Below are 21,354 nucleotides of genomic sequence, written 5' to 3'. Positions count from 1 at the left end.
TTCTTCATGATTAATACTTTAAAATTATCATATACAGTTCCGTTAACGCACAATTGTACCGTGCAGTAACCCAGAATGGTCAATGTCTGGGTTTTGTCAGCCATAGAGATGGTACCCTGAGTAGGGACCACCTTTAGGGAGAGTTGTTGTGCCAGTTCTGGGTGGATAAAGCTCTCCGTGCTTCCACTGTCAATTAAGCATTTAACCCGGCACCCGTTTACCTCGATGTCCACCATTGATCTGGATAGCAGGTGCGGCCTGGTCTGGTCCACTGTGACCGATGCCACTGTAGGGCCCTGATTGATACAAGATGGCGTCCACGCTGTCTGCTCACAAGATGGCGGACCCCACGAGGTCGGGCAAGATGGCGTCCAAGATGGCCGCTCCCACGGCGCACACGCGGCGGTGGCGGGTTTTCCGGCGGTTGGTTTTCCGGCGGGGTTCCCTCTGCACACCTTCCCGAAGTGCCCCTTCTTACCGCACTTAAAGCAGGTGGTGCCTTTCGCCGGGCACAGGTTTCTGGTGTGCTTTGGCTGCCCGCAGAAGCAGCAGTTGGGTCCCTGACGCGTCGCGGCTGTCGTAGGGCTTCTGGGGGGAGAGCGGGGCCCAGCCGGTGTCGGGCTGTCGGGCGGGGAAGATGCCTTCCAAGATGGCGGCGCCCTCGGTGCACACGTGGTGGCGTGGACGGCGCGGGCTGAAGAGTAGGCGTCCGAGTTTCTCTGGGCCACATCCAGGGATCGCGCGGTGTCCGCAGCCTGTTTCAGGTCCAACCCCGTTTTTTCCAGCAGTCTTTGCCGAATGTAAGTGGAGCTGAGGCCTGTGATGAAGGCATCGCGAACAAGCTCGTCAGTGTACACTGCGGCTTTTACATCTCGGCACTTGCAGTCTTTGCCAAGCATTTTCAGGGTGCTTAGGAACTCCTCCACCGATTCCCCAGGTCGCTGTGCGCGGGTAGCGAGCAGGTGCCTAGCATACACCTCATTCGTAGGCTGCTGGTAATGCGCCTTTAAGATGTCGCAGGCGGCCAGGTACGTCTCGGCGTCTTGGATGAGGGGGTAAACCCGGTGGCTTACCCAATTCCGCAGAATTCCGAGTCTCATCCTTGCAGCGTCCGTAGCGTCTTTGACGGCTGCGGAATTGTCCAGGAAGAATTCCATACACTCAAACCAGTGTCCGAAGCGTGCTGATGCGTCCGGAGCATGTTGATCCAAATCCAAACGTTCGGGTTTCAGGAGTTGATCCATAGTGTTGAAAATAAGTTAATAAAATTGATGTGCCTCAATAATTCCGAGACTCGAAGGTAGCAGAACAAAACAAGGCTTTTATTAACTTAGAACGAAACACGTAAGCGAGAGAGATGTTGTCCTTCTGGAGACTGTGGCTAGACTGAAGCTAGCTTACAAACGGGGCCAGGTATGGGCGGAGCCCTACACACAGCACATTCCAGTATACAATACAGCACATTCCAGTACACAATACAATGAGGTCTGGGGGAAGGGGAATGACACTGAAACCGATCTCAGTCACAGGCAGTGATGAATGGAAATATTTCATCACACACACCTTCTTAAAGCTACACCCCATCGCCCATCTATGGCCATCAGTGAGGGAACTGTAATTGAGTTTGGCCTGAAAAGGACCTGCGGGTATCACGATGTCCACCCCTCTCTATCTGTTGCTTCTGAGGCAGAAAAGGCTGAGTCAGAGGAGGCATGCAAGGTGTTCAAAATCACTGTTACCTACTGCATCTTGTACAGCTTCTCGCTACAACTAGAAAACGTCGTGGGTATTGATGCAGTGGATGCTTGAACGAAAGAACTTGCATTTCTATAGCGCCTTTCATGACCTCAGGATGTCCCAAAGCGCTTTACGGCCAATTAAGTGCTATTGAAGTGTAGTGCAACAGAGTGGAGGAAAAATATATTCTGTTAAAAGGAAAGAACAAACTAAACACTAATGAGACTCCATGGATGAATAAAGCCGTAAGGGAACAATTGACAGTAAGGAAAAAAGCTAACATTAAGTACATTGACAGCAGGGGAGGGCATGATAAGAGAGAATATGAAAAGATTAGGAGAGAAGTCAAAAAAACAATTAGGAAGGCAAAGAGGAACTATGAAATTAAATTATCAAGGAACATAAAACAAAATAGCAAAATATTTATCGGCACATCAATAAAAAAGGAAGGTTGGGATAGGAATAGGGCCATTAAGGGATCGTCAGGATAATGCCACAGGTAACAATAGAGAGATGGCAGAAATATTAAATAATTATTTTGCTTCAGTATTTACCAGGGAGATAGAACAGGTGAACATGACATTGGATGATGAGATTAGTAATGATATAAGTGTATTTAAAATAAAAAGAGGATAAACTAAATAAACTAATCAAACTCAAAGAGGATGAAACCCCTGGTCCGGATGGATTGCATCCATGCATTTTAAAAGAATCTAGGGAAGAGATAGCAGAGGCATTATTACACATATTTAATAATTCGTTAGAACAAGGTGTAGTGCCAGAGGACTGGCGGATAGCTAACGTAATATTGATATTTAAGAAGGGGGATAGAACATGTCCAGGGAATTATAGACCAGTCAGTTTAACATCGGTGGTAGGAAAAATAATGGAATCCCCACTAAAGGAGAAAATGGAAGAACATCTAGAAACCAAGGCCTAGAAATTCAGTTGTTAGCGCCAGCCGCTAGCGCCTTAGTAGGAGGAGAAGTGAGGCGCGAAGCGGCTAGCGCCCGGGCGCGGCGCAATCTGCGCCTCTCGCGAACTTCAGTCAAGATTTAGCGGCGGCGGAAAACCGCAGCGCCCGCTCAGCTGCGCGCGCAGATCCTGACGTCATTTCATGGTGCAACGCTCTTGGTGTGCCCCGAACCGGAACTTCAGTGGCGCCCCCCTTCTGTGCGCCTGGCGCCCCCAGCAACTGGTTGAGTGGAACGGTTCCCAGTCGCTGCGGGGCATGGGGGGAGCTATTTAAAGGGGACTCTTCCTCCATTCTTTGTGGCAGCCATTTTGTTCCACTCCTGTGTGAGAGAGAGATATTTGGAGAGAGACAAAGGGAGAGAGCTTTCAGCTGTGACTCAGCGCTCGCACAGGTATTTCTGGCTTCAGGCCAGAGCTTTGCAGTTGGATTTAACTTTCAGTGCCATAGCCTTGAGTCGCCACATATAATGGGGGCTGCAATGGGTGGAAACATTGGCTTTCTGCATTGCATTCAACGGGCTCAGAGACTCCAAGAGAGAGTGCCAGTCATAGCCAGATAGAGAAGGGCCAACAGGCATCGGCACAGGAGGCCTTACCCACCTAGGGTATACCGCCAGCAGTTCTCATATCTGAACATGTCTGAGGAGCAGTGTGTTCGGAGGCTGTGATTCAAAAGGGAGGTGGTCACTGAGATCTGCCACCTGCTTCAGAGAGATCTGCAGCCACAGCTGAGGAGCAGGACGTCTCTGTCGGTGGCAGTGAAGGTGACGGTGGCTCTCAACTTCTATGCCACCGGCTCCTTCCAATCCGCTACTGGGGTCATTGCCAATATCTCCCAGTTCGCGGTACATTGCTGCATCCGCCAGGTGACGAATGCCCTCTTCAGAAGGAGACGTCAGTACATCTCCTTCCCCATGACCCTGGACAAGCAGCAAGAGCGTGCAATGGGATTTGCAAGAATAGCAGGCTTCCCCATGGTCCAGGGCGCCATTGACTGCACGCATGTGGCTTTGTGGGCACCTCTACAGAATGCCGAGGATTACCGCAACCGGAAGGGTTACCATTTGCTCAACGTCCAGTTGGCGTGTGACCACAGGCAGCTCATACTAGCTGTCAATGCCCACTTTCCAGGCAGCAGCCACGATGCCTTCATCCTGCGCCAGACTTCTGTGGCAGACATTTTCAAAGCCCCGGCTCACCCAGGAGGCTGGCTTCTCGGGGACAAGGGCTATCCTTTGTGCACCTGGCCCAGCACCCCTGCTGAAGAACGATACAATGACAGCCATCAAGCTACCAGGAACATCATTGAGCACACAATCAGCATGTTCAAGCAACGGTTCCGCTGTCTGGACCATTCCAGAGGAGCCCTACAGTACTTGCCTGAGCGAGTCTCCCATTTCGTTGTAGTGTGCTGCATGCTGCACAACCTGGCTATCCTCAGAACTCAGCCACTGCCAGCAGACATTGGAGGACCACCAGAGGAGGAGGAGGAGGAGGAGGAGGAGGAGGAGCACCAAGGCAGGAGGGAGGCACAAAGTGCAAGGGCCGTCCGTCGGCGGATTATTGCAAGTCGGTTCTAGGCCCCCTCTCAGGGAATGGCTTGTGCCAATGAAAGAACATGAATGGAGCCGCTCCGCAAACCCTCAGCCGGTCAAGGCAACAAATAGTTCAAAGTGCAAACATGGACAACCTGAATAAATAAAATTGTTTATTTTACAAACTCTGTGCCTTACCCGCATGACAAACAAATTCAGAGTAACCCCCCAAAAAACAGTCAGACACATAACTGGCTCTCACAACCTTGAGAAAATGAAAAAAACAGTTAAACAAAAATGACCATGATCCTCGGCCTTCATATAAAAAACAAACACAATATTCTCGGCTTTCATATAAAAAAAACATTTTGCCACACCTTCTATTTTTTCGTCTGCGAGGGTTGATCCGCCTCGCTTCCGCGATTGGCCCCTTCCCGACCTGCAGCTCCTCCTCAATGGGACCCCAGTGGCTGCAGCAAGGCTGGAGAAGGCTGCTGAGGGTCAGATGGTGAGACGGCAGATGCCCTTGGGGGACGGCCTGGACCAGCTCTGGGCCTGGAGGGCCCGGCTTCTGACTGCTCCAACTCTGCTTGGGTGGCAGCAGTCTGTCCTACGGGTGGTGGCAGCTGCAGTGGAGGAGTGACAGTGTTGGCTGCAGGAATGCTGCCAACCTGACAGAGCACAGGCACTCCCTGGTCGGCCGAGACACTGGCACTCGCACGGGCCAGCACTGAAGCATGCGCAGCAATCTGCTGAAGCACAGACTGCTGGGCTGCTGCGGTGCGGTGAGGGCCCCGTTGATGCCTGGCCGATCCAGCAAGGGTGGCAGCAATTAGTGCCTGTGTGGCCCTGATCTGTGTCTGCATCACACCAGCCAGTGAATGCACGGCACAATGGAGCACTTGGCTGGAAGCCGCCTGTGCTGCCCCAAATTCCTGAACACTCCTTGCCAGTGACGCTATGGAGTCAGGCATCCTTGCCACTGCAGCCATGAGCTCAGTATGCCTGCGCTGAGCCTGGGTGCCCATTTCCACAAGGAGCCGCACCTCCTCTGCGCTCACCATAGTAGGACTGGAGGCCGCACTCACCCTCCGGGGAGAAGGCCGCCGAGCTTTCCCACCCCTCCCACGTTGCTGCAGCCTACTGGGCCCCGGAGCTTCACCCTCATCAGACCCTTCCCCCCTGCTCCCCTCCAGGGAAGACGTGTCCCCATCATGGCCATGGGCTGCGTCGGCTAAGGGTGGCACTGATGGGCCGGCTTCCTCTTCCTCCTCCTCGAATTCTGAATCAGACACAGTGCCAGCTTGAGGGCCCGCCTCCTCACCTGGTGAATCAGCATCTGAAAGCAGGGAGGCACAAGAGTTGCTTTAGAGTGAGGACAGGGCAGCAGCGAGGGAGGCATGAGTGCTGCTATGCACTGCATTGGTTCGAGAGTGGCAAAGGATGCTGGTGTGAGGCACAAGTGGAAAGAGAGAGGTCAAAAAGGTGATGACCTTACCATTGCTGTCCAGAACGGGGTCGGCATCTCCAGTGGCGACGGGGCCAATCAGCCGGCCTCCCATAATCTGCTCCACTCGCTGCTCCAGGTCGCTGAGCTCTTTAAGGTCAGGACGGCCTCCCCCGGTCCGTCGCTGCTGCCTGCGATTGTGGGCCAGCTTGCAAGAGAAAGGACGGACTCTTAAGTACACTGTCAAGCCCTGATCTTGCCTGCACTGCCTCCCATGGTGGAATAGCCCTGACAGTGTCAAGCGCTGATCTTGCCTGCACTGCCTCCCATGGTGGAATAGCCCTGACAGTGTGTAAAGTGCTGAATGTGCAAGTGATTTTCATGAGAGTCCCATAGCCGTTGGATGAGGGCTGGGCATTGGGGCTTTCAGGTCCCATTGGCCATAAAGTGAGGTGCACATGCAGGGATGAAGAGGATACTGGAAAGGGTACTCACCCTAACAACCTGAGTGAGGTCGTTGAACTTTTTTCTGCATTGCACAGGAGTCCTGGCAACCATGCTGTTGGAGGTCACCCTGTTTGCCACCTCCCTCCAGGCTTTTCTATACTCACTGGGCAGCGGCCTCCTGCCACTATCAGGGAAGAGGACAGGTCGCCTGCGCTCCACTGTGCCAACCAGTAGCTTCAGGGCACCCTCGCTGAAGCGCTGCGCTCGCTCCCTAGCCTTATCCATAGTCCTGGGCGTTGAACTGGTGAAGCAGCTATGTTCAGGCCTTGATTCAGGGCCGCAGTGTGCAGGGCGTCGCAGCAAAACAAATCGACCCTCCCCCTTTAAGAGCTGACCGGCGCCAGCGTGTCTGCCTTCAATCAGCAAATCGCCGCACCTGTGCTGCGCCCGCCCTCGGTGGTAGCACCCGGCTCGCCGGCTTAGCGCCTTATGATAGTCATGCACCGCCTGCTTTAGCGCAGCAGCAACCTCTTGGGGCAATGCAACTCAATTTCGGCGAAGGTGGCGCTAAGTTGCGCCGGTCGCTAAATTTAGCGATCGCCCGGCTACAGCGCCCCAAATGTGGCGATACTGAATTTCTAGGCCCAAACATATAATAATGATGAATAGTCAGCATGGATTTCAAAATGGAAAGTCATGCTTGACCAACCTTACTGAATTTTCTGAAGAGGTAACAGAGAGAGTAGACAATGGTAATGCAGTCAATGTAATTTATCTGGATTTTCAAAAGGCCTTCAATAAGATACCCCATAATAAACTGATGAACAAGGTCAGAGAATGCAGAGTCAGGGGACAAGTAGCAGAATGGATTGCTGGCTGGCTTCAAGACAGAAAGCAGAGAGCAGGAGTAAAGGGTAGCTATTCACAGTGGCAGAAGGTGGGTAGTGATGTTCCACAAGGATCAGTGCTGGGACCACTGCTGTTCACAATTTACATTAACGATTTAGACTTTGGAATCAAATACACAGGCCTAGAAATTCAGTTGCGTTCGCCAGCCGTTAACGCCATAAGAGGGGTATATTTCCAGCGCTAGGCACTTAGCGCCCGGGTGCAGGCCGATCTGCGCCTACGCCCAAATTCAGTAGACATTTAGCGCCGGCGCAAAGTGTTTGCGCCCGCTCAGCTGCGCGCGCAGCTTATGACGTCATTTTGTCGTGCAACGCTGTTTGTGCGCCCCAAACCGGAAATTCAGTGGCGCCCGCCCAATGTGGGCGTGGCGCTGTTAAGAACTGTGAACTGGAACGCAACAGAGGCCCTGTGGGCCTCGGGGAGCGCTAATTAAAGGGCACTTACACTGACCTATAAAGCCCAGCCATTTTGCTGCAATGACTTTACTGCTTTGGATTTCTGGACAGAGACCAAGGAACAGAGCTTACTGATTTGGGACAACATAGGAGAGGTATTTTTGGCTTCTGGCCAGAGCTTTGACATTTGAATCATTGTGATTTCACTGTTTGCAAGTTTATTATGGGGGCTGTATGGGGTTCCAACCCTCAGTTGCAGCATTATGTGCGAAGGGCTCGCAGACGCTGTGTGAGAGGGCCAGCCATGCCTAGACGCAGAGGGGCCATCAGGCGTCGGCAACGTAGGCCTTACCCACTCAGGCAATACCGGCAGCAGGTGTCCTATCTCACCATGACTGCGGCGCATTGTGTTAAGAGGCTGCGCTTCAGAAGGGAGGTGGTTGCAGAGATCTGCCAGCTGCTTCACAGAGATCTGCGTCCACAGCTGATGTGCAGGACGTCTCTCTCGGTGGAAGTGAAGGTCACGGTGGCTCTGAACTTTTATGCAAGCGGCTCCTTCCAAGCCACTGCTGGGGACATAGCGAACATCTCCCAGATCGCCGCGCATCATTGCATCCGGCAGGTCACCGATGCACTTTTCGTGAGGAGACACCAATTCATCTCCTTCCCCATGACCCTAGAGAGGCAGGAGCAGCGTGCAGTCGGATTTGGCAGGATCGCGGACTTCCCCATGGTGCAGGGTGCCATTGACTGCACGCATGTGGCTATGCGGGCACCTATCGACAATGCCGAGGATTACCGCAACCGGAAGGGCTACCATTCCCTCAATGTACAGCTGGTGTGTGACCACAGGCAGCGCATCCTAGCTGTCAATGCCCGCTTTCCAGGAAGCAGCCACGATGCATTTATCCTGCGCCAGACTACTGTGGCTGACATGTTTGAGGCACAGCCTCCACCAAGGGGATGGCTTATTGGGGACAAGGGCTACCCTTTGTGTATATGGCTCATGACCCCGCTCCGCGCGCCCAGGACCCCAGCGGAGGAGGCATACAACGAAAGCCATCAAGCCACAAGGAACATCATAGAGCAAACGATTGGCGTCCTCAAGCAACGGTTCCGCTGCCTGGATCGTTCCGGCAGATCTCTACAGTATTCGCCGGATAGAGTCTCCCAGTTCGTCGTCGTGTGCTGCATGCTGCACAACCTGGCTATCCGCAGGACTCAGGCACTGCCACCTGACGTTGCACCACCACCTCAGGAGGACGAGCAGGAGGACCATGAGGAGGAGGAGGAGGAGGAGGAGGAGTACCAGCCCAGGAGGGAGCCACAAGGTCCAAGGGCCGTCCGCCGGCGGCTTATTGAACGACACTTCTAGGCCCCCTGTCAGGGAATGGCCTGTGGCAATGAACGCACCTGAATGCAGCTGCTCCGCAAGCCCTCAGCCGCTTAACGCAACAACCACTTGAAACATGACACCTGGACATGCTGAATAAATAAAAAGCTTTATTTTACAAACTCAGGGCCCTTCCCACATGAAACAGAAAAACAGACGAGACCCCCAAAAAACAGTCAAAAACATCTGTCACTCCCACAACCTGGGGAGGAATAACAAAACTTGCCCATCCAATTGGCCTTCATCATCGGCCTTACAAAAATAAGCCCCCCCCTCCACAACACAAACACCCCCATAAAAACAAAAAATGCCTTCATCTTCGGCCTTACCAAAATAAGCCCCCCCCAGAACACAAACACCCCCATATAAAAAAAACCGCTATCACCACACTCTACTGGGTGTGCCGAGAGGGCGAGTCCTTATGCAGGCTTCTCCGGCCCCTGCCCGACCTGCTGCTCCGCCTCAACCTGGGCCCTGTGGGTGTGGCAAGGCTGGGGGAAGACTCATGAGGGCCACAATGCGTGACGGCAGATGCCCTTGGGGGTCGGCCTAGACGAGGCCCGGCCCGGGAGGGGCCGGCTGCTGACTGCTGCAGCTGTGGCTGGCCAGCATCAGTCTCAGCAGCAGCTCGTCGCACCTTGGCTGGGGGAGTGGCAGTGTCGGCTGCACCAATGGGGGCAAGCTGGCTGATGCCAGGCGCGCGCTGTTCGCCAGAGACACTGGCACTCGGCCAGGCTGGCAGTGCAGCAAGCGCAGCAATCTGGTGGAGGCCAGACCGCTGTGCTGCAGCAGGGCGGCGGGTGCCCTGGCGATGCGTCCGCGACACAGCGAGTGTGGCAGAAGTGAGTGCCCGAACTGCCCTGGTATGTGCCCGCATCAGATCTGCCAGTGTCTGGACGGCACCACTCATGGACTCGCGACTCGCGTCCTGCGCTGCCGCGAGTTGCTGGACACCCCTGTCCTGCGCTGCCGCGAGTTGCTGGACACCCCTGTCGTGTGCTGCCGCGAGTTGCTCGACCCCCCTGGCCTGTGATTCCCCGAAAGCGACCACACTATGAGCCAGGGACTCAATGGCCTGAGGCAACTGTCCCACAACCCCCATGAACTCCTTGTGGCGCCGCTCCGACGCCGCAGACATCTCATCAAGGAGGCGCACCTCCTGGGCGAGGACCGTCTCCAGACTGGAGGGCGGACTCTCCCTCTGGGGAGAAGGCCGCCGAGCTGCCCGACCCTTCCCGCGTGCCTCGACCCCACTGGGCCCAGGAGCTACACCCCCCTGCAACACTTCCCCCTGCCTCTCCTCCAGGCCAGACGTCTCCCCTCCATTGCCATCCCCTGGCGCGGATGAGGGTTCCCCCGATGTGCCGCCTTCCTCCTGGTCCTCGTCGTCCTCCTCCTCCAAGGGCCTGGCACTCTGAGCTTCAGGGACCACCTCCTCCTCACCAGCTGAAAGCAGGAAGGCACAAGAGTAGCTTTAGAGTGAGGACAGGGCGTCAGCGAGGGAGGCATGAGTGGTGGCATTATGCGCATTGGTCGGGCAGTGGGAAGGGATGTAGATCTGAAGCGCAAGGGCAACGAGAGAGGTCCAACCGGTCATGTCCTTACCAGTGGGTCCCAGTACAGGGTCCGCATCTCCAATGGCAACAGGGCCAGTCACCCGGCCACGCATGAGTCGAGCCACGCTCTCCTCCAGCTCACTGAGCGCCTGGTACTGGGGACAGCCTCCCCCGGTGGCAGACTGGCTCCTCAAATTCCACGCCAGCTTGGCCTGCAAGAGAAAGGACGGCCTCTAAGTACAGTGTGGTGCCCTGTTGCTGTGTGCACTGCCTCCCATGGTCGAATAGCTTGGCCAGTGTGGTGCCCTGTTGCTGTGTGCACTGCCTCCCATGGTCGAATAGCTTGGCCAGTGTGGTGCCCTGTTGCTGTGTGCACTGCCTCCCATGGTCGAATAGCTTGGCCAGTGTGTTACGTGCAGAAAGTGCTATTGATGATCATGCCAGTGCCATAGCTGCGGGAGGAGGGCTGGCCATTAGGCCTTTGAGGTCCCTTTGCCCATAATGTGAGGTGCACATGCAAGGATGAGGAGGACACTGGAAAGGGTACTCACCTTCACCATCCGAGTGAGGTCGTTGTACTTCTTGCGGCATTGGTCCGCACTCCTGGGGACATCGCTGGTGGATGACACCCTGTGGGCGATTTTCTTCCAGGCTCTCCTGTACTGCCTCCTGGGAGCCTTCTTGCCACTGTCCGGGCACAAGATCTCTCTTTTCTTTTCCACACCATTAACCAGCACCCTCAAAGCATGCTGGGAGAAGCGCTGCGCTCGTTCACGGGCCTTCTCCATGGCTCCAGGCGCTATTTTGGTCCACCAGCAGTGTTGAGGCCTAGCTGCAGGGCTCCACTATGCAGGGCGTGGCAGCAGTCAAAGTCGACCCTTCCCCCTTTAAGAGCTGGCCGGCGTCAGGGTGTCTGCTGTCAATCAAAACATGACCGCACCTGCGCTGCGCCCGGCCTCGGCGTTATCAGTCCGCATCGCCGGCTTAGCGCCTGAAGATAGCAGTGCAACGCCAGTTTCAGCGCTCGCCCAAACTCTTGGCCAAATCTACTGAATTTCGGTGAAGTGGCCTACACTTTCCGGCGGGCGCTAACTTTAGCGACCGCCCGACTTTACTGCCCCAAAAGTGGCCAGACTGAATTTCTAGGCCACAATCTCTAAATTTGCGGGTATTGTGTCTCAAGGGGTTTTATACCCTTACCTATATAACAATTAAGAAGGACTCCAAGGTAGAGAGTTTAGTTAACAGCCATTTTATTTACAATGTGCTTCATCACTCAATGCACTACATTTCCCATAGTGCATTGCAAATCACCACTACAGTATCCCATGTGGGACAATTCTAATACACATTCAAAATACACAACATATTTCCTCCCCCTTAAAATAGAATGTCCACAAAACAGAATAACTGAAAATGACTATAACTTTGGAAGAGAGGGTAGACTGCCTCTACACTCCGCTAACCCTGGGGATTATTCTGCCCCATGCACACCGGTTAGCACTAACTGTAACTAAGGCGCTCTGGAGGCTGCCTTTCTCTTTGGGGGTAACGCCTAGTCTCAGGAGCAGGCTCTGGCTGGCTCTCCCGTGACCCTGCAGGCGTGGCTTCCTCCCTCGATGGCACAAGAGTGGATGGTGCCACCGTCTCAGGGTCGGGCGACCAGTCCCTGCTGGAGCCCCCAGCAGGTCCTTGATCCTCTGTTTCTTGGGTTACCTGTGGCGACTGTCTTGGCAGTAACTGGTCTACATGCCGTCTCCATGTTCGGTCGTCTCCGGTGCGGACTCGGTATGAAACGGGGCCCGTCTTTTGAATGACCGTAGCCGGGACCCACCGCTCCGGGGTGGTGTAGTTACGTGCGAGAACTTTGCCCCCCACCACAAAGTGTTGTTCTTTGGACCTCAGAGCTCGTCTGCTGACTTGATCCTGCTGATTGGCGTGCACCACTGCTTCTGTGGACGTTGGCCTCAGCAGGTCAAGGCGTGTCCGTAGCTGCCTTCCCATGAGTAGGTAAGCAGGAGATGCTCCAGTCGTAGCATGAGGCATGTTTCGGTATTTCAGCAAGAAAGCATTCAGGCGCTGCTTTAGAGGAGCATCACTTCTTGCCGCTTTCAACGCGCGTTTCAGTGTTCTGACAAATCCCTCCGCCAATCCATTCGTGGATGGATGATAAAGCGCGGAGAACATGTGCTGGGTTCCATTGCTCTTGAGGAACTCCTCCATCTCCTGGGATGTGAACTGTGTTCCATTGTCGGTTACAATCTGCTCTGGCAGACCAAATCGCCCGAACATCTCTCTCAGAGTCTCGATGGTTTTCTCCGTAGTGGTAGTGGACATTACTGCAACCTCCGGCCATTTGGAATGGGAGTCCACCGCGACCAGGAACATCGCTCCTTCCACTGGTCCCACGAAGTCCAGATGGATCCGTTGCCACGGTGTCACCAGCCATTCCCATGGATGCAGTGGCGCTGCTCTTGGCGTATCCCTGGTTGTCTCGCATGATGGGCATGATTTCGCTTCAACTTCAATTTCATGATCCAGACCGGGCCACCAGAGGTAGCTTCGTGCCAGCTCCTTCATCCGGACAATACCACAATGTCCTGATTGCAGCTCGTTGAGGACATGTTTCCGCAGCTTTGGTGGTATGATCACTCGCATGCCCCAAAGGAGGCATCCTGACGTGACAGACAACTCCTTCCCTCTTGACAGGTAAGGTAGGAGCTCAGGTGGTGCGTCTGACACCCGTGATCCGTCTCCTCGCATCACCCAATCCAGCACCTTGGATAGCGTAGGGTCCACTCTGGTCTCTTTCTTGACCTGCTGGGCCATGACAGGGGCATTGCTCACCATGTCAAAGTAGAAAATCTTCTGCTCACAGCCTTCAGAGGGCACAGGCAGCGGAAGTCTTGACAATCTGTCCGCATTGCCATGTGCTGCTGACCTCCGGTATTTGATGTTGTAATTGTGTGCGCTTAACATCAGCGCCCAGCGCTGCATCCTGCACGCTGCCAGGGAGGGTATTCCTGTGTGTGGACCAAAGATCGATGTCAGAGGACGATGAGCCATCAGCAAGGTGAATTTCCTTCCGAACAAGTGGTGATGGAACTTTTTGATTCCAAAGATGATGCCCAAAGCCTCTTTTTCGATCTGCGGGTATTTCACCTCCGCCTTGCTCAGGGACCTTGACGCTAATGCAATCAGCTTCTCTTCACCTGAGGGAAAGATGTGGGACACGACCGCGCCGACGCCATAAGGCGACGCGTCACAGGCCAGCTGAATCTGCAACGACGGGTCAAAGTGCGTCAACACTCTGGGGTCAGTCAAAGCTGCTTTGGCTTTCTTGAATGCAGCTTCGCACTCCTTCGTCCACGCCCAGGCCTTGCCCTGACACAGCAACTCATGTAATGGCTTCAACAGTGATGCCAGCTGTGGAATAAACTTTCCGTATGGCATTTGTAGATGCAGGAGCGTCGGCAATGGCTTTCACTTTCGACGGTGCTGTGTGTAGGTCGTCCGCGTCGATGACATGGCCTAGGTACTCCACTGATGGCTTGAAAAATTTGCATTTGTCCTTGCGAACGCGTAAGCCATATTCTTCAAGTCTTCCCAGTGTCTTCATCAGGTTCTGCAGATGCTCATTGTCGTCCTTTCCTGTGACAAGGATATCGTCGAGATAACATTGTACCCCTGGAATGCCGCTTAAGATCTGGTCCATAGCCCACTGAAACAATGCTGGTGCTGACGTTAAACCAAAGGGTAGGCGGCAGTACCTGTAGAAGCCCTTGTGGGTGGTGATGGTGAGGTACTTCTGTGAGTCCTCTTCTACATGCATCTGCAAGTAGGCTTGGCATAGATCAATCTTGCTAAACTTCTGACCGCCTGCTAGACCCACGAAAAGATCTTCAATGATGGGGAGGGGGTACTGTTCAGCTGAGAGCACAGGATTCACTGTTACTTTGAAACCTCCACATAAGCGAACCGCACCGTCACTCTTCATCACTGGTACCACGGGCGTGGCCCACTCACTGTGCGAAACCGGCACCAGGACCCCTATCTTGACCAGACGCTCCAGGTCAGCCTTCACCTTTGGTCTGAGGGCGTAGGGAACGTTCCTGGCCTTCAGGAATCGTGGCTGGCTGTCAGGCTTCACCTTGAGTTTGACTGTAATCCCCTTCATACTCTCCAATTCTCCGTCAAAGAGAGCCGCATGCTTTGTCAACACTGCCGCTAGCCCCGCCTCTTCGACTGACACCGCATTCACTTTTTTCCAATCCAGATGAATTTTCTCCAACCATGGCCTGCCCATCAGGGATGGATAGTCACCCTTGACCACGTAAACTGGCAGCATCACGGTTTGTCCATTAAGCTACACCTTGACCTCCGTCTTACCCAGCATTGGGACTGTTTCCCCAGTGTAGGTCTTTAAGATGAGCTTGGCCGGCGTCAGTGATAGGTGGTTCAGTTTTTCTTTGAATAGCTTCTCTGAAATCAAGGAGACAGCGGCCCCCGTATCCAGCTCCATTTTGACCGGTATTCCCTCTAGTAGTGGAGTGACTCCATAGCCTGATGAGCCTCCATTCACCATTAACACATGGAGATTCAGCTCCCCATCAGAGTCTGTGTCACTGTCTTCCTGTTCTTGTTTCACCATGTGTAGGTTTTTCTTTTTAGAATGCCAGTTGGATGTGTTTCCTTGTTTGTTTTTGTGTGTCTCTGTGTAGGATTGTTTGCTTTGCCCTTTACACACACATTCAATGTGTCCTTTCTTTTCACATTTTCGACAGGTCAGGTCTTTACACCAGCAGTCAGATGGCTGATGACCTGACCTTCCACATCTGTAACACTCTCTGGCGCCCCTTGCATGCTTATCCGGTGTAGCTGCTACCCTGTGCACTCTTGTTGCAACTCCCAACAGCTGTGCATCTTTAGCTGCTAACTCCATAGACACAGTGAGCTCCACTGCTGATTTAAGCGTCAGTTTGTCAGTCGTGAGCAAGCGCTTCTGTGTTGCTTCACATCTTAATCCACACACAAACCTATCACGGACAGTGTCATTTAGAGTTTCACCAAACTCACAATGCTCAGTTAGCTTCTTTAGCACTGCAACATATTCGGCTATGGACTCACCCTCCCCTTGGTTTCGTTTGTGAAACCTGAACCTCTCGGCAATCAGCAGCGGCTTGGGTGCGAAATGTGTTTCCAAAACTTCCACAATCTGATCATATGTCTTAGCGCCGGGCTTATCCGGGTGCATCAAACTCCGTAACAAGCCAAATGTTTTTGCTCCGATCACACTGAGGAACATCGCCACTTTCACGCCATCTTTAATGCCATTTGCAGTCACGAAAAATCCGAAACACTTTGTATAAGCACTCCATTGCTCCGCCGTTTCATCAAATGGTCCAAACGCTTCGGTTAGCATAGCCATTTTGTTTTCTTTTATTTTTCTTTACAGTCCTTTTCCTCCACTTTTTAAAAAAATTTTTACAGTCCTTTTCCTCCACTTCGTTTCACTGTATCGTTACTCTCCCCCTTCTTATTTGTGTAACACATGAACCGCCACCTTTACGAGGCGATTGCATCAGCACTAAACTGCGGGCGCGCCATTAAGAAAAGACAGGAACTTCTTACTTTAAACATCGCCGATTCCAGTGCAAAGTGATGCGCAAGTCCGTCGTCCTCGTCGCCAGTTTTGTTGTGTCTCAAGGGGTTTTATACCCTTACCTATATAACAATTAAGAAGGACTCCGGGGTGGAGAGTTTAGTTAACGGCCATTTTATTTACAATGTGCTTCTTCACTCAATGCTCTACATTTCCCATAGTGCATTGCAAATCACCACTACGGTATCCCATGTGGGACAATTCTAATACAGATTCAAAATACACAACAGTGGGTAACACCAAATTGGCGGGGATAGTCAATACTGAGGAGGACTGCAACAAATTACAGGAGGACATTAATAAACTTGCAGAATGGGCATATAATTGGCAAATGAAGTTCAGCACAGATAAATGTGAGGTTTTACATTTTGGTAGGAAGAATAGGGAAGTCACTTATTACTTGGAGGGTGCGAGTCTAGGAACAAAGGGATCTCGGAGTACAAATACACAAATCACTAAAAGTTGCGACACAGTTTAGCAAGACCATAAAAAAAGCAATCCAAGCACTAGGGTTTATTTCTAGAGGTATAGAATTGAAAAGTAGGGAAGTTATGCTAAACCTGTATCGAACCTTGGTTAGACCACACTTGGAGTACTGTGTACAGTTCTGGTCGCCATATTTATAAAAGGATATAGCGGCACTAGAGAGGGTGCGGAGAAGATTTACAAGGATGATACCAGAAATGCGAGGGTATACCTATCAGGAAAGAATGAACAGGCTGGGTCTCTTTTCTCTTGAAAAGAGAAGGCTGAGGGGTGACCTAATAGAGGTCTTTAAAATTATGAAAGGTTTTGATAGAGTAGATACAGAGAGAATGTTTCCACTTGTGGGGAAGAGTATAACTAGAGGCCATCAATATAAGATAGTCACCAAGAAAGCCAATAGGGAATTCAGAAGAAACTTCTTTACCCAAAGAGTGGTGAGAATGTGGAACTCGCTACCACAGGGAGTGGTTGAAGCGAATAGTATAGATGCATTTAAGGGTAGGCTAGACAAGCATATGAGGGAGAAGGGAATAGAGGGTTAAGCTGATAGATTTAGATGAGGAAAGATGGGAGGAGGCTCGAGTGGAGCATAAACACCGGCATGGACTGGTTGGGCCGAATGGCCTGTTTCTGTGTCATATATCCTATGTAATCCTATGTATGTTATTGTTGTAATGTAGGAAAGGCAGCAGCCAATTTGCACACAGCAAGATCCCAAAAACAGCAATGTGATAATACCCAGATCATCTGTTTTAGTGGCGTCGGTTGAGGGGTAAATGTTGGCCAGGACACCGGGGAGAACTCCCCTGGTCTTCTTCAAAATAGTGCCATGGGATCTTTTACATCCACCTGAAAGGGCAGACGGGGCTTTAACGTCTCAACCAAAGGATGCTTAGCGGCTTGAACCTGTGTACTAGGTAACTCAACTATATGAGCTGGGTGAAGTGGATGTACCTTTGCCTGAGACACAATAATGTAATTTGTGTCAGCACCTGCCATTCCCCTGCTGCTCAGCACTTCCTCATCACAAGATGTATTTAGCTAAGCTCAGGACCTCGACTAGGAGGGCTTCTGTTGCAGAGGGACCTGGAATGGTCTTGCTCGCCACAGTGGTCTGTAGCTGGGTCAGGCAATTATGCAGCACTGCACAGGTGTGGATTGTGGACTACTCCCAAGGACCACCGCCCCCCCGCCCCGCCCTCAAACAGCACACACTGTTGGTACCCTCTCAAATCACTACAGGAACTCCTTTTTAAGGCAATCCCATGATGTGTGAATTCCTGCACTAAGCATCTTCAAGTGGTCTCGGGCATCAGAGACTGGAAGGCAAATGCTGCAGGACGCCTGGCTATTTCTCTTTCACACACCTGCATGGACTGTACGACTGGGCAGGTACAGCACTGAGCGTTGACCACACGAAAACTAAAGAAAATGCATTGGAGTCCTATTGGTGTTACAGGGCTCCGATTTGCACACTTTCTTTATATGAGGCTCCCACCTGTTTCAGTCAGGATTGCTGGCCACCCCTATCTTGGCCCCAGTAAAAATGAAAGTTTGCAGGAATGGGGCAGTTAGTTCTCAGCCCCCTTTTTTCATTGCACTACTGCCCGAAAATGGGGATGAAAAATTGGCCCCTATCTTTTTCTGTCTTGACATACTCTGAAGCAGGATCCAATTAATTTAACAGAGCCCAACTATTTCCCCTTTGAATAATGTTCTCAAACTTATTTATTCTGTGGATGGCAGCACTTTCTTTGTCTGCCAGTCTTTCCTAAGAAAGTTCATTAGTTTTGTGCTGAAATAAATGGAGTCTCTTTCTCAATCAACTCCTGATAGTAACAGCACTAGAGAGCTATTAAATTGTTTTATGTAATACAATCAGCTGCTCTTTAATCTAACATTTGAACTAATCAATACAAAGTAGTGGATAATACAGTTCATGCTTTGTTGCTTGTTCACAGCAGAGACCGAGTGACGGCATTAAATGGGCTCTAAATTTGCACTAAGTTTGTTGCTTCTCTATCTCAGAAATATTATCAAGCTGCTTGGCAGTTGTTCTCCCCTTGGAGAATAGTGTTGAGTAATGGAAGGATTTGCTGGCTGATTAGCGTGACGCTCCTTCCATGGCTGTGACCACCTTTATACCAGCCGATAGGGGTGGTTCGTCCAATATGGAGGGTTTTAATGGCTCCCGCAACCCGTAGGAAGAGAGGGGGGGGTGGGAGGGGTCGCCCGTGTCCATCGAACGCGACTATCCCACCGGATGTCAAACAAAGAATTCAGAGCCGGTCTCCACTTTTGTCTGGAGCGAGATTTGAACCGTGTACCTTCTGAGGCGAGAATGCTACCACTAAGCCAAAGTCTCGCTCCTTACTTGGCCATTAAATGAAATCCCATTATTCACGATGGCATCTGACTTATATTTTTAAATACCAATAAATCCAGCTTTATGCATCACTGAAGACTTGTTGGTTTCAAGGGAATACAATATATGTGCTTTATGAGTTGTATTAATCATTGGATAAGCTTGTAATATCAGTTGAAAGCAAGTTTTTGATATTTATTGTTATATTAAATAAAACATTTAGCAGAGGAATGTAAGAATGAATTTATATTACAGCTACCAGTCTCAAACTATAGCAGCATCTGCAGACTGGAATACTCAATGGGCAGACTCAATGATACTTCAATTCGAGCTCAGCAACAACACAGCTTTACACTTACGTGCTTGTGCTCCCAACAGAATCGTAGATGTTACAGCACAAACAGGCCAGTCAGCTCATCAAGTCTACACTGGTGCCTTTCTCTACAGTAGCTACCTAGTCTAGTCTTGTGTATACAGTAAACAGCAGCCCAAACACAGAGCCCTGCAGAACATCACTCAGCACACCTGTCCACTCCAAGAAACTTCCTGTTACTCCTACCTTTCTGCTTTCTGTCCTCCACTCATCATTCTATCCATGTGGTTGCACTTCCCTTAATTCCGTGTCATAAGTCTTATTATAAAATTGTACACAGGAGGGATGATTTCCTGTTTTCACTATCCTGTCTGCGCTAGCACATGGGGTACAATGGCACAGATAAAGGAGTAGAGGTTTGTGGTAAACCACTGTATTGTATATTGCCACCTCTGGGTGGCGCTGTGTATGGAGGCATGCCTCAGCTGACTCCACCCACCACTGTGTGGGTTTCGTTCAGACTTGTTCAGTCACTCACGAAGAAGCATGGTCTCTTCTTAGCTAATAAAAGCCTTATTCATCTCTTCTTTCGACTCATCATCTCTTCTTCGACTCACCACCTTTTATGAAGTAATTGATAAGCGTATCAATTTTATTAGCTAAAAGTTAAATGGCGACACCTGAGGAGCAACAACAGCAACGGATACAGCAGACATTGCTGAGAGCCCTCAGACCACCACGCCTGGACCTCGACCCTCAAGATGTGGGTGCATCAGCCAAGTTTGAACACTGGCTGAGCTGCTTTGAATCCTTCCTCGCAATCTCACAGGTTACAGAGGAGGATCACAAACTGAAAATTTTGACCGCCCAGGTGAGCCATCAAGTATATATGCTAATCCGGGACTCTAATACGTACGTGGCGGCCCTCGAGCTACTAAAAGGGCAATATACGCGCCCAGTGAACACAATTTATGCCCGACACCTCTTGGGATCCCGCAGGCAGCAACCGGGAGAATCGGTAGGGGCATTTGCACGGGCGCTACTGGCACTCTGCAGAGACTGCGATTGTAAAGCGGTAACGGCTGTGGAGCACGCGCAGGGACTCGCCTGTGATGCCTTCGTCAGGGGCCTCCAGTCAGACCACACCCAGCAGAGACTGCTAGAAAGCAAGGAACCCGACCTGAAGACGGCCATTGCCCTTGCGCTCTCGTTAGAGGAGGCCCACCGAAACCTCGAGGCATACCCCCGTAACGGCGCCGAGACATGGCAATCGAAACCGTGGGACACGGGACCGCCGCCCCCGGCACCAACCGCTGCAGCGACCCAACCGAGACAGCAGCCTCCGGTAAGAACTGCTTCGATGCCCAGTAACCAGGCCCAAAAATGCTATTTCTGTGGCCAGTTAAAACATCCCAGAGCGCACTGCCCAGCTAAGACAGCTACCTGCTCGGGCTGCGGGAAGAAAGGCCATTACGCTAACGCCTGCAAGGGGAAGCCAGCCAGCAGCGCAGCGTGCGGGCCGTGGGAGCAGCCATCTTATCCGCCATTTTGTGTACCCCCGGCCGCATGGCATCCGCCGCCATCGTATCCAACGCACTCAACCGCCATTTCGTCACCGGAACCGACCACCGTCTCGGCGGATGACTATAGTGACTCACTAAGCCACATACTGGCCTCCGTGACGCTGGATCAAGGCCACCCTCACCATCTATCCAGCTCCATGATGGATATCGCGGTAAACGGCCGCGCCACCAGTTGCCTGATCGACAGCGGGAGCACAGAGAGTTTCGTCCACCCCGACACGGTACGTAGCCACTCCCTCACGATTCTGCCAACGCACCATCGCATTTCTATGGCGTCCAAGTCCCAGTCAATGGACATCAGCGGCTACTGTGTGGTGACCCTGTCAGTAGGGGGCACTGAATATCAAAAATTTAAACTGCTAGTCCTGCCCCGTCTTTGCGCTGCCGTCCTGCTAGGGTTGGATTTTCAGTGCCACCTTAAGAGTGTCACACTAGCATACGGTGGACCCCTCCCCCCACTCACAGTCTGCAACCAACAACTTTTAAATCGCCCGCTGCAAACCACCTGCAGCCTTTCCACATTAAAAGTCCCCCCCCCTCCCCTGTTCGCT

The sequence above is a fragment of the Somniosus microcephalus genome, chromosome 7 (genome assembly GCF_052327205.1).
Source record: "Somniosus microcephalus isolate GS21.2 chromosome 7, FLI_Smic_1.0, whole genome shotgun sequence".
NCBI lineage: Eukaryota > Metazoa > Chordata > Chondrichthyes > Squaliformes > Somniosidae > Somniosus > Somniosus microcephalus.
Note: the sequence above shows the minus strand (reverse complement) of the source record.